Source organism: Camelus ferus, chromosome 12, assembly GCF_009834535.1.
Source record: "Camelus ferus isolate YT-003-E chromosome 12, BCGSAC_Cfer_1.0, whole genome shotgun sequence".
Lineage (NCBI taxonomy): Eukaryota > Metazoa > Chordata > Mammalia > Artiodactyla > Camelidae > Camelus > Camelus ferus.
The window spans coordinates 35,467,312-35,486,230 of NC_045707.1; the positions used below are offsets into that span (position 1 = coordinate 35,467,312).

General features: G+C 38.4%; 1 long non-coding RNA gene across 5 annotated transcripts in view; it reads left to right on the top strand.

Moving 5' to 3' along the window:
• LOC116667670 overlaps positions 1-18,919 on the top strand; it is a 191,677-nt gene that overhangs the window by 156,823 nt on the left and 15,935 nt on the right. For all 5 annotated transcript variants that reach the window (XR_004324633.1, XR_004324631.1, XR_004324632.1 and 2 more), the window contains one exon: positions 7,117-7,190. This is a non-coding gene — a long non-coding RNA (uncharacterized LOC116667670). The remainder of the gene's footprint in view (positions 1-7,116; positions 7,191-18,919) is intronic.

Sequence of the window (18,919 nt, forward strand, 5' to 3'; positions counted from 1 at the left end):
AGGTATTATAAGTAATCTAGAGATGATTTAAAGTATACTGGAGGATGTGCATAAGTTTTATGCAAATACTATGCCATTTTATATAAGGGACCTGAGCATCTGTGAATTTTGGTATGGTGGCAGGTGGAAGTGGTGTCCTGGAACCAATCTTCCATGGATACTGAGGGATGACTGTACTTGTACATCCTTGCACAAATATGACATTACTTTAATTGCCTTACGTTTATAATAAGCATTGCTGTCTGGTAGCACAAGTCCCCCAATTTATTCTTCAAAATTTGCTTAGCTTTTATTCTTTCTAATGAATTTTATTATCAGCTTGACAAGTTCCACACAAAACACTGAATTTGTAGATTGATTTGAAGAAAAATGACATCATTATAATAGTCAATCTTCCCTCTCACAAAAATGGTAAAACCTTTAAAGCATCAAAAGAATGTTAAGAATAAATTATTAAGCCTAACTTTTAGTGAATATGGGAACCCTGAAGTGAATAGAATGCTGAGAGCCTTTGCCAAACCTGACCACTCAGCCTTGGTTTCCATTGCCTCAGGAGATGTGGAAGAACAGAAGACAAAGCCCAGATACTGCTTGGGGAACAAAAAGGATACTCATATCCCAGAGGACAGATAAAAGGATGAATCTTTTGTGTAAGAATAAATCAAAAGTAAATTCCACAACTCCTGCCCCATGGAAGGCAAGAATAAAGGAGAGAAAGTCCCCTGATATAATGACAAGCTAGCCCTCATGAGGATTTACAAATTCACACAACCTGGATGATCCAAGAAAAAGTCAAGAACTGGTAGTGTTCCCAGGCACACAGCCAAAGCAAACATAAAGCCCCACTGGAAGAGCCACCATCATCCAGGACCTCAAAGAATGCTCACAATTAATTTTCTAAAGAAAATGAGCAGCTCACAGTCATTAAAAAGACAAAACACTAAAGCAAAAACCAGCAGAAATAACAGAAAACAGAAATAGAGCTGCAAAACATTTGATACTGGAATTATCAGACACAGACTACAGAATGACTATGATTACTCTATTAAACAAAAGTCAAACTTGAAAATAAATCCAGATAACAAGAAACTATATAGAACAACCAAGCAGATTTTTTAAAACAATCAAACAGAACCTCAAAAACTGACAACTGTAATAACTGTAATTAAAACCAAATGGATGGTTTTAACAGTATATTAGGTATACCTAAAGAAAGAATTGTTTCAGTGAAGGATAGACCAGAATAACTTGTCTAGAAAGAAGCAGAAAGAGGCAAAGAGATGTAACACATGAAAGAAAGGTTAAAAGACATGGGAAACAGATTGAGAAAGTAACATGCTTCTAATCAGAATTCCAAAAGAAAAAAAGAGTGAGAATGAGACAATATCTGAAGAGATAGTAGCTAAGAATTTTCCCAAGTCAAGGAGCCTAACCACAAATTCAAGAATCCCAATGAATTCCAAGAGGGATAAATTTTGAATTTTATGAATGTATTACATATTTGAATCTTTTTTTAAATTTAAATAGCTTTTTGAAAAGTAAACCAATTTGGGAAGAGAGGGGCAAGAGACAGTCTAAAAAGAAGGTTGCATATTATATGAGCTACTTTGTTTAAATTTACCTTTGTGAGTTAACTTGTACATCAGAAAGTACACTGAAAACATATGAAAAAAATAGCTATCAATTTACTCATTGGAAATTTTAGTATATGAAAAATGCTTAATTTAGAAGTTAAACGTTATTGAAGCACACATTATGTAATTTTTAAAAAAGTATTGGCTAAGGAATCTAGCCCACTGAGTACTATTTTAACTGGAATTTTGGTTCAATCACAGAAACATAAATTGAATCAGGAACCTGAACTAAAATGAACCCTGAATCAAAAACCCAAAATGAACTGCACTAATCTGAAGAAACATAAAGGGAACCAAAGCCAAATATGGTAATAATTTTTTTCAGAATCAAAATTCTTTCAGAAAATCATTTGCTTGTGCCTGTTTTTTTCCTTTCTGATATATTTTTCATACTTTTAAGAAAATATTATCTAACAAGATAGCATGTCCTTAAGAAGAACAAGTTTGATATTAAATAAAATGATCATTACACTCTCCTCTTCAGAAACCCTTAGCCAACCCAGTCTGAGCAACAAGCTAAAAACCAAGCATTAAAGGGAACCAGGCCTTAAAGGGAACTAGGCCTTAAAGGGAACTCCAGAGAAGCCAGGAAAAACACAGTGAGAAAACCAAGAAAGAGGCTACAAGTCCCTGGCCTTGTTCCAAGGTGGAAATGGCTCTGCTAGGGGGAAGGAATGAGAAAGCTAATCTCTATTTTCCTTTTTTTTACAAAAAAAAAAAAAACCAACTTTCTCTCCCTGCCTCATGATCTTTTCCCCCTTTCCTCTGGAGACAAAACCAAAACAATATATACATAGATAAACACCTGAAAACAGTTCTTTCTTTACTCCACCAGTAATAAATAGGTACTCACCAATTCCAGAAAGGAAATTTTGAAAAATTCCTGGAACTTTCTTTTGTGCAGTCAGTTTAATTCAGCAGTACTTCTGTTATTCTTCTCATATGAGGATGGAAAAAATAGTATACATAGAATAAATTAATAACTTTCTTGTCTAACAAGTCTAGTTGTTGTAAAACAAGACCCCTATGACAGCATATCACAAATAAGATCATCAAAAAAAAATTTTTCCACTCTCTCAAAACAATGCATTTGTATTCTGAAACACAGTTGGCCCTCTGTATCCAAGGACTTCGAGAACTCGAGCCTCTGCAGATTTTGGTATCCAAAGAGGTTGGTGGTCCTGAAAACAATCTCCTACAGACACCAAGGGACCACTGTCCATTCTTTTAATTATCCACAATATGGAACTAAAGAACATTATTGTTATTCTCATTTTGAAGACATTTATACATTTTCTGTTCATAATTACATTTTCAAATAAATTTTATGTCAAAAGTAATATTAAATCTTGCTAAGCCTTATAAATAGGTATTACTGTCTAGCATCCATGACTGAACATTTTTTTAAATTAAAAAAAAAAATGAACCCATCCTTCTAATGACCCAAGAATGTAATCTAATACTGCTATTAACCTAAAGCTAAAATTGAACATCAAAACATTTGTCTACGTGAAAACTGAACTCTACTGTTATATCATTTAATTGTACCTCTAGATTCACTTTGAGTGCAGAGCAGCTATAATTCTGAATATTTTTTTCTTGCAAAGTATCCTGATGGGTATAATGTGATCATCATTTACATGATCCAAGATTAGGATGATAGTCAAAAGGAATTAGATCAAAATACTGGCCACTGAGTCCTTCAGTATGTCTTCTCTTTATAATAATAACCCTACTTTATTTGTAGAGCCTATAAGGATTTTGATAAACTCTACATATTAAACACTGAGTGAAATTCATTAAATGATTCAACAAATATTTATCGAGCTCTGATTATGTGCCAGGCATTATCCTAGAGCTTGAAAAGCAGAAATGAACAAAGAGCGTCAGTTCCCTGCTTCCATGATCTTCATATTGCAGTGGTTGGCAGACAGACCAAAAACAGGTTAAAAAAAAAAGTAAATGAACAGGATCAGTTCAGGTGGTAAAAAGTGTTGTGAAGAAAATCCAAAGCATGATGCACAGGGGAAAACTCTATAAGGGATGATAAGAGAAGGCATCTCTCAGGAGATGATGCACTCTGAAACTTTGGGTCCAATCGTTCCAGTTGGAAGAAATATCTAAGGACACTGGATCATTTCTTTGGGTGATATACCATTATTATTTTTGTACCTCCCAAACCTTAAGACACACTGTGAACCGTGGTCAAATATATTTTTGTCCATTGGTTTACACTGTGGTCTTCTAGATTTGATCCTAGAACAGATATGATGATCATGTGCAAAGGGACCAATTTGTTGGTCCATCTTCACCTTAGCAACCTGAGTAATGAAGAATCCCTTGGGAATATTGGATATCCATTTTGTCTGGTTCTGAATTCATCCCTCATTCTCCAGGATTTTGAATTAATTTGGAAAAAACTGGTGGTGTTGGATGTTTATGAAATGCTAAGGCTGAGATCTTAAAGTTCTTTGATATTCTACTAAAAGCATGATTATTTTCTATCAGCCAGCCTCTTAAATTAACATTATTTTGAAGTCTAGCCAGTTCAAAGACTGCAAAATCAACTATGATGCTTGGTGTTTACTGCATCACCTTTCCACATACCTGTCCACAAAGTAGCTTAAGACACACAGTAGCTTCTCACAAATGACCACAGTATCACAAAGTAGTGGTTCTGCCCATAAAGTAGCTGGTTTAACAAAGATGCCATAAGAGACTCTCTCATCCCTTCAAAGAGTTCAGTAAACCCATCTAGAGCTGTGAGGTCGAGGCCTCCCCCAATTTCTAAAAAATTTCTAACACTTATTCTGAGGCTTTTCTCTGCCTCCATGCTTAGGTCTACACAAGTTATCTCTTACTTTACTCGATTGATTTAGACATAAGCCCATCCCTTACACAAGTTTCTATCAAAAAAACAACGAATAAACAAAAACTCGTACCAAATGTTTAATCAGTTCAGTAATTCCAGTGGAGATGTGTGCGGGAGGGAGGAGAGGAAGAGTCACGTGGAGCAGATGCAAGCTGCCTTCCGCCCTCTCAGTGGCTGCAACCCCTCCTCCTGTCTCTCCTGACGGCTGTGCTGGGAAGTTTCTGCCAAATTGTTCCCTTTGTCTCAGAAACAATCTGCTCACACCCTAGCCCCTCCGGGGCTCTCTTCTACTCCCCCAGCTCTTATCAAGGTATTTTTCAAAGTAAATACATTTCCCTTTCTGGGAGGAATTCTGGTGCCAACTATTAATAAAATAACATTCCTCTGCCTTGTTACAAGTGATGGTCCAATTTTCATATTGGGGCCGCTGGCAGTGTTGGAATGGATAGCAGGAGATTCCTCGTATTTTAGAGTTTGGTAAGCTTGATTTTTACCAAAAATAGTTTAAAAACAAAGTGGAGCCACAGGGAGAGGTGCTTAGAAGGGAGGAACTAACAAGTGGTTTTCTACATTTGCTCAAAGGGGAGGCTGTCGATTTGTGAGATTTGTCACCACTGAGTTCCAAAGTGAAGTTACACGAAAGAGCAGACTTTTTCACTTGCTATAGAATTGTATTTTGCTGCAACTGTGACCATGCATAATAAGATTTTGATACATTTCTTTTAAGTGTAATCATAGGGTTTTACATTTTCTGATCCTCCCCTCTTAATTGAGGGATTGCCACACAAAAGATGACATCACGAATTCCTTAGTTTCATTAGAAACAGCTTCTATTCAGTCCACTTAGGTTAGGTTGTGAGAATCACTTTTCTAAAAGAAATATATTTATCTGAAAGCCACAGAAAATTTGTAAATATAGGATAGCTTTCGGAAACAGTAGGAGCTAGTGTCTTCAGGATACTTTATTTATATGATACAATGAAATCTGATTCCTTTCAAATTGACAAGTAAATGTAAGTAATGGAAAAACTCATTTTTATGGAAGCATTTCATGCAGATCTTAGTTTTCACATCATTACATGTTTCTTGCCTCAGTTGATAATGAGCATGTAAACTGCTTCATGTGACTGAAAGAAGTATAATTTTTACTTAGTCTGGGGGTGTGATTATTCTTCAAATATTTATGTATACTTAATATAAACAAACACCCATAAAATTAACTTATCTAGGCCTCTATATCCATAGTCAAACCTCCCTCTCTTCTTTCTTGGCCCCAGCTTAGTAATTTCCTTTGACTCACTTTAATCACATTTTACCATCACATTGCTTCTTAATAAGACAGTCAATTCTTGCTATCTCTCTGCAGTGAAATGCTATTCATGAGGCTTGATCTGCACAACCTAAATGATTTCTGCTGTCAGCACAGGGTTATTTGTCCAAGATTGACAGTGACAGATTGTACCATTTCTATAGTAGCCCTCCTTTGCAAATGCCCAATTTTCCAAGCCTTTCAAAGGTACTAGTAATAAGACCAGTGACTCTCCTAATCAGTTTTCCCTATGCCGCTGTTTGTCCATCTCATGGAAAAGCAGGTGACAAGAATGTAGCCCAGAAGAAACAGAAACGACTGTTTTCTCAACAAAACTGTTTAGAAGTTCAATTGTGTGACTTCCACAACTGTGAATCTCTTCATGCATCCAGGGCTGCTACCAGTTCCATAAAAATCAGGCTCCCAGGGAAGACCACAGAACAACAGGATCCAATCTACCTAAATGCATGTTCAAAAAATAAAATGACACTTAGATGTGTAGGAAAAGCTTTTGGGAAATATACTATGAAGTGATGTTTAGGACAGTGGAGCATTCAAATACTTCTCCTGACACCTGACAATACCTGCAAGGTTTTGCAAGATTCTAACCAGCACATTTTCAAGAAGCTGGAGGGCCAATTGCAACACACTGTCTTGTTAAAATGTGGATTCCATTCCATTAAATAGACAATTGTTAAATACCTACCACATATAGGTATGGTGACGGTGACAAAATGAGTAAAATAGTTCCTTCCCTTAAGAAAGGGATATCCTTACAGCAAATGGAGAGGGTGTTAGTAATAAGAATAATCTTGAATATTTACTGAGTGTTTACCATGTGCCAGGTGCCCCACCTGCATTATCTCATGTAATCATCATGACAACTATTTAAAAGATGATTAAAGAAGATAATTTAGGTGACGCAAACAAACGTCATTTAACACTTGATAAAATGGACAGTCTCCATTCCAAGAACTGCAAAGTGGGGCAGAAGGCAGGAAGCTTTTACAGGAAAAAGAATACAGAACAAGGAAAAGCAAATAGAAAATATCTGATTGGCTGGGGCCACAGAGTCACCCTTGTTTGGAGTGAGAAGGCCCAGAGTTGGCTTGGCATTTGGGGGTTGGCTGACTAGATAGCAAGCATTTCTGGTCCAGTGGAACATTCATGGGAACACAAATGTAAGCTCAGTTTCTGTTTGCTGACATGGCACCCCATGCAGGAGCAGCTTCATCTTGGGCCTAGTAATTTATTTCAACACAACCCAGAGATATAAGGGCTGTTATTATCTCTGTTTGCAGATGAGAAGACTGAGACCAAGAGGCTAAATGCTGCACCAAGGCCAGGAGGAAGTGCTGAAGCCTTGATTCAGATTGTGAGTTTGCTGCCAGTGTTTCCATCCCTAGTCCTACTCTACAGCACCCATTACCACGATGCAGAAACAGGAATGGCGGGGACCTGCCCAGGGTTGGGGAGCCCATGAATTTAGAGAGCTAGGAGAAAAATTTTGAAAAGCTTGGAATGCTTCCTCTCTCTCTCTTTCTCTCACATACACACATACACATATGTGCAGAATGTCCATTCACTTGAACTGAGAAAACTAAAAGCATTATTCAAAGAAAAGAAAAACAAAAAACAAAAAGTGAAGGGAAAAAATTTCCCTATGCCCATTCTCACCTTTAAATATCAGTTACTTGTTTATTTAAGTGATTTAAGGTTTGAGGGTCTGAATTACCCTGATCATTGCTTAGACTTGCCATTTGACACATGTAATCAAAGCTGCCCTCCAGACTCTCTCTCTTAGACAATTTTTATAGGGAAAGTGAGCTCCGTGAAGTAGAAATGTCATTGATCATGCTCATTTTATCCCCTATGGTAAAATTGTCAAGAGTTGACTTCCAACCATGGTCCCCTATTTTATGGGCAAAGTTTCCAGCATGTTTAGTGGGGACAAGTTTCACACATCAGGTCTAAAGCTGGATTTATCGGAAGCCTTTACTGAATGTAATACCCAAATAAATTATGGTTTTTCAAAGTTGATTTAAATCCTGATTAGGTAAACCTTGGTAACACAGAGAAGAATATTAGATCTCATTCAATGGATTTAATTTCCAGATTTGTTACTGAAGTCATTTATGGTTTTTAGGTTGACTCAGATGGAGACACACAGATAACGAGTTAACGCAAACAATAATAACCCCACAGGATTAAAAAAAAGAAAGAGAAGAAATTAGCCCTAGCAACAGAAAGTAATATAAGTAAAATGTGAGCTGCAATCTCCATGCACCCCAGCCTCAACGATTTCCGCTTTCTGAGCTTTCTGAACGTACGCACATTTCCGCTAAAAACAAAGCTGAAACCAGTGCTACATTTTAACAACTTCCTACCTTCCTCTTTCCTTCCCCTGCTCCCTCCACCAGAGAGCAACCCCAGTGGGCGGTCCTAGGTCTCTGCAGTGTTTGTAGATTTGTGGTTCTGATGCTGTTTCTAGAAAAGCTGAGGAAGAGGCTAACAGATGTTCTCTGGTGGACCCTGCCTTTCCTCTTACAGGGCCACCTCCAAAAAGGACGAGGAGCAGACCCCATTAGGCTCTGTGGGAGCCAAGACTGCACTGTCACACAGCTTCCTATTAGCATATAGGTCTGGACTCACACTTCCTATATGGCCCTGAGTAGTCCTGAAAACCCCCTCTGCCTCAGTTGCCTTATAAATAAAACCTAGACAACACTTACCCCATCAGGGCTTTCACATGGATTACATAAATTGTGTTTGAAAGCAAAGTATCAGAGACACAGCAGCATTCCCCTGCCTCTGTTTGTGTATCTTTCTCCCCCAACCCCACTCCCAAAGTACTCCCAGCTCCCTGCAATTGAGGACAATATCAAGCATCTTTCCTCTCTAGATCATACTATGTCTTCTGGGTTGTTCCTGCTCTGTCGTTCCCTTCTGTCAAAATGACCTATCCTCACACTCCCAGAGAATCTCATCTCCACCATGGGGGTTACCTCCTTTTCTTTTCTGCATTTTATCTTTGATAGCAATAGTCTATATGTACTTAACCTGGATGATCTGAGTGTTTGTATCCATCCCCCCAAATTCGTATGTTGAAACCTAATCCCCAATGCAATTGTATTTGGAAGGTGATTAGGTCAGGAGGGTGGGGACCTCAGGAATGGGATTAGTACTGTCAAGAAAGAGACCCCAAGAAAGCTCCCTCACACGTCTGCTATGTGAAGACACAGCAAGAAAATGGCCATTTATGAACCAGGAAGCAAGCTCTCACCAGAAAGATATGAGGCACCCTGTCTTGGAATTCTCAGCCTCCAGAACCGTGAGAAATTAGGTTCTTTATATAAGCCACTCAGTTGGTGGTATTTTTGTTACATCAGCCTGAGTGGACTAAGACAGCCCCTGACAATTTACAAAGCACCATCATAGCCAAGCCCTCATTTGATCCGTCTCCTGTTCATGTAAGATAAGCAGGATGGGTGTTATTTTTTCTCCTCCTTTTATATAAAGAAGTCAAGGGTCCAAGCAATGAAGGGATTTGCTCAAGGTCACATCAAGAGAAAAAGAAGCAGAATTAAGGTTTAATGCCTGGTCTTTTGCTTGAGATAGATCATGGATTCATTCAACAACTATTTGTCGTGATGTCAGCTTTGCACTAAGCTCCATTCCTGAGCTGAAGCTGCATCAGAGCAAAGCGACGTCTCTGCCTTCTTGGAGCTTCCATTTAAATTACAGTAGACTTACCAAAACTAAGTTAATTCTTACATAATGACAACTAAGTGACTTGCAATACCAAGAGTGGCATAAGTGCTATAAAAAAAAAATAAAGCAGGGTAAAAGGATAAATAGAAAGTGACTGGATAGGGGTGAAAAAGGAGACTTTATTAGATGGATAGTCACAGAAGACATCTCTTGAGCAGAGACCTAAATAAAGTGAGAGAGTTAGTTATGTGAATATCCATAGAAACAGCATTCCAGGCAGAGGGAACAGTGAGGACAAAGGCCCTGAGGTGGGTGTGTGCTTGGCGGGTTTAAGGAACAGCGTGTTCATCGAACACGAACTTCACTGGTGGTTATTAGGTGTTACTTGAGAAGAGCATTCTGTGGTCCAGTAACTTTCGGAACCTTCGGGTAAAGCAGGACTTCCAAGAGTCTCTAGCGGAGGAATGCGCTCTGTAAACCTTGAGCGAGTGACCGCGCGCAGCGTTGCACAATGTTGTTCAACCATGGAAACCTTCCCTCAAGGAGCATCTCAGGGGATTATTGTTCCACAGAACACTCTGGAAAATGCTGCACCACACCCTGCTTTTACTGGAAAGAGGAAGTCGGGCTAGGAACTAGAACTTAAGGCATCGTGTGAAGCCTTCAGAGTTCACCCCCAGAGGCCCAGAGATCGCATCAGGCAGTGGCCGGCTCCGTTTATCCACAGGGATGACTGTTTAGCCGATCCTGTTTTATGTCAGCTATCTGAAATTACTCTTGGCCCCTATTTCCTGCCCGGACCTCTGGTGTTTTCCATGATTTAACCCTGGTTATCAGATTCCAAGCCCCGCCGACCTTCCTCGGGGCTCCCATTTGGGGAAATGGCAACAAGGCAGAACAGGAACGTATGGAAATCTGCTTAGATGGTGCTTCCCCTCTGGTCGGGGGTGGAAGGCAGGGCAGGGGGATTTCCAGTGTCTGGCATGAAGTGTGCATTGGGTGGCCTCCCCCACAGCCCAGCCGAGGGCGGGAATTGCTCAGGGTGTGTCAGGTGCTCTGAGATCTGCCTGCCTTGCAGGCACCCAGAAGCCCTCAGCTACACACAGGTGGGAGAGGCTGCAGAAGGAAGATTCCCGTTTGGCAGGAAAGCTGCCAGTTGTGAAGATTGCTGATCCCTGCCTAGCTTGGGAAGTATTCCCAAGCCCTCTGCAAGCTACGAAGCCAGGAAATGAATGGGAAGCAGCTGGAGTGGACCCAGCCCTGGCCTGAGCAGACTGCCCAAGAGAGCAAGCGAAGGCCAGACAGTGGCCCAACCCAGGGAGCCCAGCAGAGTTCAACTGGGTCTGCTGCACCAGAGGAGGCTGTGAGAGGGCAGTGGCTGGTCCCTCGGATATCACCCTGCAAGCTTGGACCAAGTCACCTCAGGAGAGTGCCAGCAGGAGTCATCTGGCAGCTTTAAAAAAATAAATAATTTGTACGTTAATTCCAGATGTTGCTTACTCCTAAAATACATAAAATGTAAGCAGTCAAGTGTAAATACCAGATGAATTCTTTCTTTGAGGATTTTCAAAGGAAATCTTGCAGAAGATCTGGCTAAAACTTGACCACAGATTAACAAATACATTCTACGTAAAATAAGAATTTTTTTCATTATGATGCCTTGTTATGGGAGTTTAAAAGTTGACTCAGGACAATGATCTAGCACAACTGAGAAATTCTATTGAAAACAGCAAATGGCAGATGCCTTGGGTCAGAATTTGTGGGCATTTTCTCTTCATGTGACATAATAGAGAAAATTAAAGATAAAAGGACTATTATAGCTTTTACTAAGTGTTGAGACCTTGCTGGCCACCAGGCATTTCACATACAGCATTTTTAATATTTATAGTAAGCTAGCATTACTATTCTTGTTTTAGTAATGAAGAAACTGAAGTTCAGAAAGTTAAAGTAACGTGTCCAATGTCACAAGGTTAATTAAGCAGTGGATCTGGGAAGCAGACCCAGATCTCTCTGACTGAAGAGTCACTCTTTCTCCTGTCACCCACTGCCTCTGTGTTCACATAGGTAGCACCATAGGGTAGTTAGACCTGAGGACATGAAGTCCAAGAGATGAGTAAATTCCTTTCCAGCAGATGCATCCACCCACCAGCAATTTATAGAATGCATCGTTTTGCTATCCTCTTTGTCAGATGTTGGGAAGATCAATAATCATTTGTATGGTGCTTTGAGAGAATTAGAAGAAAAATGCTAGATTAAAATATATATATATGCCACAAGATAAGAGCAGACGTAAACTGGACCGGTTTGACTGCTCTGTCACCCACATGTCAGTAGCTTTAGCCCCTGACATGAAGCCGCGGGCTTAGATCTCCCTATGAGATATTAAAGGCAGTCCCAGTTGTAGACACCACCTTGCCAGCATCTGGGAAACTTGGTGTTCCTCTCATTCTTTCCTGCTCCTCAAACTGCACTTTAATTCTCCGTACCATTTCAGAAGCCAGTTAAAAAAAAATTGCAAACACATAACTATACAATTGGATCCTGCAGGGTCTATGCGAAAACCTCAGGGACCTACACACACTTGATCACTTAGGTGATCACTGTTTTCTGTCAGGCCCAACATATGTTTCCAGAGCTAATGTCACTCACATTCTTAACTAAAGATGAGCTAAGTCCTTTCTGTTTAATTTGCTTTTATTTTACTAAGGTATTCGAGTATTCAATTCATAAGCCTACTACAGTGTGTCAGCTATAGGTTGCCACAAAAAAAGAAGGGGAGAGGGAACTGGTTCCCACAAAACAATAGGCCTTTGGAGTTGCTTTTGCATTTTGTTCTTATTAACAAGACAGTGCATTTATGTACTTTTCATTTACACATCATTGCAATACACAACCAGGGCTGAAGATAGTGCCTAAATTCTTGACTACAGTGATAGTTTGACTAGTATATAATTCAGATAAATCCCTCAGGGTTGTCTGTGTAATCTAACTTCAGTTAACAAGTGGTATCTGTGTGAAAATATGAAAGAGAAAACATGCTTTAGTTGCGTCAATATAATATGCCCACTAACATTGATGATCATGTCTTCGAAAGAGCAAAGTATTATAAAAAACATTTTCTGATAATTTTAATTAGCATCTCTATTCTCATCCTATAACCATAGTTTGAAAATATCTACAGTTGAAAGAGAAATTGAGGGACCAAATTAATTCATTTACATAAAACTACCAAGAAAGTTAATAACAGTATGCAGTCTGGGATCTAGTTCAAGTTCAACATTAAAGCCACTGCATAAACATTCTTTGAGTAAAATGAGCTTTAATTTTTAGAGACTTTGTAGCCATTCTTGTAATCATTCAAGGTCAAAAGCAAAAAGAGCAAAAAGGAACAAAGCTTGCCCATGTTTGCAAAAGAAAAAAAAAAGTAGCAAATTTCCTTTCAATCTTTTCCCTACCTCAACAAACTAAAACCAAGCCTTTTCCTTTTAAGCAACTATATCCACTCTTACCTGCCTACCATCTGAATTGTTGCAGTGTTAAATGATTTATTTTAGCATTTGCATCCAAAGGACACCTCCATTTTATGCACAGGTGGATTTAATGCTATAATCTGAAGATGGTAGAATAACTTCCCTTTGTCCTTGATAACCTGAATTGTGGAATTCTTCTATGAGAAAAATACGTTTCTTTGGATGAAGCTATTACCTCCTATTAAAACATAAATTCTCACATTTTATCCTGCATTGGAATCACCTGGAGGGCTTTGGTCTCTTAAAAGACAGATTTCTGGGCCCCATGCCCAGAGTTTCTCATTCTTTAGGGTAGGGCCCCAAATTTTGCATTTCTAACAAGTCCCCTGGTGATGCTGATGCTCTTTGTCAAGAAAGCAGCTTTGAGAACTTCGTCTATGTCAGTTCTACATATCTGGGGAGATACCATAGCTGGGTTCATCAGGGGAAAATAAGAGACTAGCCTGGGACTGCTAGGACGTGTCAGGCTATACACAGGGCTCTGAGTAGCAAAACATCATAGACAGGGCAGATATAAAAGAAACTAAGAAGCAGCATCAGAAAAAGAACAAGAAACACTGACGGCATAATAGGAGAAGGTACTTGTGAGAAAAATATCACCACTTATCGATTTACAATTTGGATGCTTGATGAAGCAGTTTACAAGAAAGAAAACAGCTTCTCTGGTGTTAAACTTGAGAAAAACTTGAGAATAGTAACACTATTTAGGGTCCACACATTAATTACATTTGTGCTTTGCTGAAAGAGGACATTCCCAGCTTAAACAGGGGAGAGTGAAATGTGTAGGTGTGTTCTAGTCAATGCTTGGATAATCAAAAGGTGGACGATGCTTCTGATATCATGGCTAGCTAATGTTTATATTTTGATATCTTTAGCCCTCTTTTTCTCTCTTATTTTCTATATTTTTTTAGTTCCAACTTCTCCTCCCTAATTTCCTTTCCTTGAATCTTACTTCACTCTTGTACAAAAACATACAATTATTTCTAGGGAAAAACCGTTTAAGTCATCAATCTTTTCTATGTGTTTATTCTTGAAGTCTCTCAAAGGTCAAGAGCGAGCCACCTTCTTTTTCTTTTCTTTTTCATTTTTTTCTTTCTTTCTTTGGTGGGAGTGGGGACCCTCTTTTCTCATTAAAAAGGAAGAAATACATGAACAGGGTTATAAAAATTACATAAATGTTAACATTTGGCAAAGTAATAGTTTTAACCCTTCCCACCTCACCCCCCCCCAAAAAACAATGTGATAGTCACAAGATAATTGCAAGATTTATTCTAAAACAGTAATTTATGGGGATGTAATCCAGTGATAAGATACACATTTAAAATTGTAGAATACATCTGTCACTGAGACTCTACATATGAACACATTTGGAGGTGACACATCAAAAATCCAAATTTAATGTCATTTGTGAATGTGGCTGTTACCAGCCATGATAAGACCTTATTCCCTGGGAGGCAGGGGGTAGTATTTGATGATGTGCTTTCTTCTAGAAAGAGGTAGATTTGATTTTCGGATTTCCAATTTGACCATTCAAATCTCAGAAAAAGGGACCTTGAGTCTGAGTTCCTTTGAAAGTATCATCCCATCAAGAAGAATTTATTATGAATGCAGTTATTTTTCCCATACTGTCCAACCCAACAATTTAAGCCCTGAAAACAAAGAAGCCTTTACCATTCCAGTCATGTCAATGGCAGAGCACAAGCATATTCAGATTATTCATTTATCAAACTTGACAATAGTAGGAACACAAAAAATTTAATAACCTAACATCATCTTTCTTAAAATATTAAAATACTATAGAAAGATGGTTTAAACTGCCAATGAGGCATTTTTCTAAGATGAAAAAATTCTACGGATGTTTATGACTCCAGCTGATTTTCAGTATATTTGCCCGTTGATGCATATCATGATTCTACCTGATTTTGTAAATTTGAGCCTCATTATTATGCAGTGGTTTCCTTAATTTTAAAATATGGTGAACAAATGCTTTTTCATACTATCTTTAATATGGTCAATGTTAACCTATCACCACGTTTCTTTGTCTGTTTACAAAATGTACGGTTCATTTTCCTTCAACCTTTCAGCTCCGCTGGAAATGCTGGGCAACAGAAAAGAATGAGTTCATGACTCAACCAGCTTATTAGGCTACTCTTTGCAGTGACTATAAATGCTGCCGTCAGTCTCATTTTTATGGTGCTGATAAAGGAAGGTAACCTGTACAACTGAGCTAGTTAAATGACCCAAAATGTCATCACTCAACACTGGAGATGCATTAATTTGTAGTCCTATAATTGGAAAACAGGATATGAAGGCTTTAGGGGCTGGCTGGCCAGCTGGTCAACCAAATAGAATACTGTTATTACAGCAAAAGGAAATGTCGTACAGCTCTTCCCTAAGTGCATCAGAGGATTTATTTTGCAAATCCTTTTCTTTTTCTCTTTTATTGGTTCATTTGCAGCTTTTATTTGCTTTAGCTTCTAGCTAAAACATACTTTACAATGACTGTGTCCTTTCTGAAAATTATCTGTATTCGTTTCCAAAGGACAGTTTCTCTGCTTAGCAATATGAAGTAATGTTTGTGGTCACTTTGGAAAGTTGCACAGTTAATGAGATTACTGTCAATAACACAATGAAATGCACGGGGACTCTAGTTCTATGCATTTCCCTCTTATGGCATTGTTTGACATTCTATGAGCACAATGTTTCAAATGGTTACATAAGCCACACAATATATAGAAACTATATAAATTGAGATACATAAGCATAGAAAACCAAATGTGTTGGGGAGTCATTTATATTTAGGTATTAAAGAAAAATTTTGGTAAAATTACAAAAATAATGCTGAAACATGATTTAACAGAGGTACTGGCAGATAAGAAATTATTCCACATTTAGTGATTAGACCAAAACCAAAAATACCATAAGAAGGGGTGGGAGTAGGGTATAGCTTAGTGGTAGATTGCATGCTTAGCATGCATAAGGTCCTGGGTTCAATCCCCAGTTCCTCCATTAATAAATAGATAAATAAATAAATAAATAAACCTGATTACCACCCTCTCAAAAAATTTTTTAAAATACTGTAAGAAACATATTTGATAAAATGAAGATTCATTCAAGATTCCCAAAAAGAAGAGTAAGAGAATATACATATAACCACATCCAGACCTAGAAAAAATGAACATATATTATTGCATAGAAAACCAAGTGGTTAAAAAGTAAATTTGATCATTGTTGAAAATGAGAGAAACCTTGTTTTCAAAAATCCTAGAATAAAATTCAGAGTTTACTGTGAAAAAGATGCAGCTTTGCCTAAGATAGTATATTCAACTAAATGATGATATAGGCAAAACATAGTTTCATCTTTTGACATAAGCATAAAGAAGGAGGGACCAATCTGAGGACTTTTTTTTTTTTTTTAAGGTTGAAGAGAGAAGAAAAATAGGCCAGAGAAAAGAGTGAGATAAGAAGTTTTCTGAAATATCAGGATTTCCATAGTCAACCCCATCAGGGCCCTCCAAGTGATAAGTTAGAAACAGTGTTTGTGAAACCAAAGTCTCCTCTGTTTCACATGAGAGGCCTTTACATTTTGAGTAGGAGTCTGCAGTGACTAAATCAAACTAGCTAAAATAAATTCTAACTGTCGATCTGTGAAGTGTTGAAGACTCTTCACATTCAGAAGTAATTTCTGTGTGTTTCCAAGAATTCACAGGAGAAAACATAAGACTATGAGATTCTTCTAATAACACTTCTTCAGGACATACATGCTACTTTATTTCATGAATCTCCAAGAAGCTTTCCCAAATACGTCTCCCACAGCACCAGTCAATCCCTGGCGGAATTCCTAATTCTGCCTCTTCACCTCAATATTCAGCCGTAATTGAGAACAGCTAGGATGAAAATAACCTGAAGCCACTTCAATAACCTGAAGCAATCCTGAGCACCTTGATTTCCAGGGGAGCGCTATTAACAAGCCTTCCCAGACATGCAAGGGAAAAGGACCCTCACATCCTGGATTCTCCTCTCTCTAGAATTAAGCTTAATGATAAGATTTGTCCAACCCAAACCCTGCACTACCTCAAGCAGCTGGAAACTACTACATAAGAGTTCTTTGGCCCATCCTTGTTGAAAGGGAAACATTTATGTAAAGATAAGAGGTTTTCTAGCTGACCTCATCCAATTCAAGGACCCTTTATTATCCATTGCATGATGCTGCTTCCACAGCAAAGAGGTAGGTAGATGAAAGCAATTAAAACCCAATCAAATCTAGAAAAGAACTGTGAAATTATATTGTATTAAAATGTAGCATTATTCCACCATAATTTTTAGATTATACTAATACAGAATAATACAGAGACCTACCTTCTAAAAAAAGTAGACATAAAATTTTAATTCTTTTTTTTAATTATTTTACCCAATTTAACTAGTTCAATTTTTTAAAAAATTTTTCTATGTGCCCAACACCATGATAAGCACTAGGGAAAGAGATAATTACATGACAAATTCTGTACTAAAAGATTGTGTCCTAGAGGAGACAAGCAAGAAAATCAATGATAACCAAATACGGTAGCAAGCAATACACTAAAGATTTGTACAAGAAGTTGTGGGACAGGGGTTGGGGATATAGCTCAGTAGTGGAGCACTTGCTTGGCATGCACAGGGTCTGGGTTTCAATCCCCAGTGCCTCCATTAAGGGAGGAAAAAAAAGAAATAAAAAATTTTGAATTTAAGAAGTTATGGGAATATACTGGAGGGTATGGATTGAAGGGTCAGGAGTACTTAAGCTGAATACTGAAATAAGTGTAATACAGCTAAGCAAATGAAAGGGAAAGAATTTCTACGCAGAGGGAACTGCATGAGCAAAATCATCAAGGTGGAAAAGAGCATGGTACTTTGAAGGAACTGTAAGAAGAATGTTGTGGCTGGGAACACAGAGGACATACAAGAAAATAAGGCTGCAAAGAGAGAAGAGTAGACACTAAAGGTTGCTCTGTGCCATGCTGGGGAGTTTTCCTTTGGTCCTGAAGTGCCATTGAAGGATCTTCAGCAGAGGAGTCAAATAGTCTTTTTGGCTTTAGGAAAAAGAAATATTAGTATCTATAAAAAGGGATGAATTGTAGTAGGGCAAATCCAAAGCAGAGAGATCAGTTAGGGTACCAGAGGCAGTCACTTCTCCAGGGACTCACAGTGGGGCTGCAGGTCAGCAGGGCCATTCAGAAGCCAGAAAATAGAATCAACAAGATCTAAAGATGAGTTAGTAACAAAGTTGAGAGAAAAGAGAATCTAGGATTTACTTCTGGTTTCGGCACCTTAGAGAGGATTTAGAGAAGAGGAAGTAGATTTGAGAAGAAAGATGTTCACTTCAGGATACGTTGGATTTGAGGCACCTGAAGACACCCAAGGGAAGGTGCCAGGGAAATGGTTGGAAATGCCAGTTCAGAGCTCAGAGGAGCTGCCTGGAGGGAGGTACCTGACTAGAAGTCAACTGTACAAAATGAAGGCCAGGGGTGTGGGTGAGATGGCCCAGAAAGAAAGTATACCATTAGAAGAGGGCCAATGAGAGAACCTCAGAATCACTAACAAAATTTTTTTCAAGCTCTTGAGTTTTGTTTGGAAGTGTTTCTCAGGTAACAATTCATGATTAATATTAATGATATACAAATAATAATCTAAGATTCCTCCAATATTTCATGCATTGGGGCTAGCACAAGAGAGTGGCTTCCTTGATGCAAACCCAAATGTCCCTGCCAATGTCAATTACCTTAGAAAGATCCCAGTATGGGACCCACCTAGGAAACATCAAGTCAAATACTACTGGAGAAGTATTTCAGGAAATTCATGAGATCAAATTTATTTTTAAGGCAAA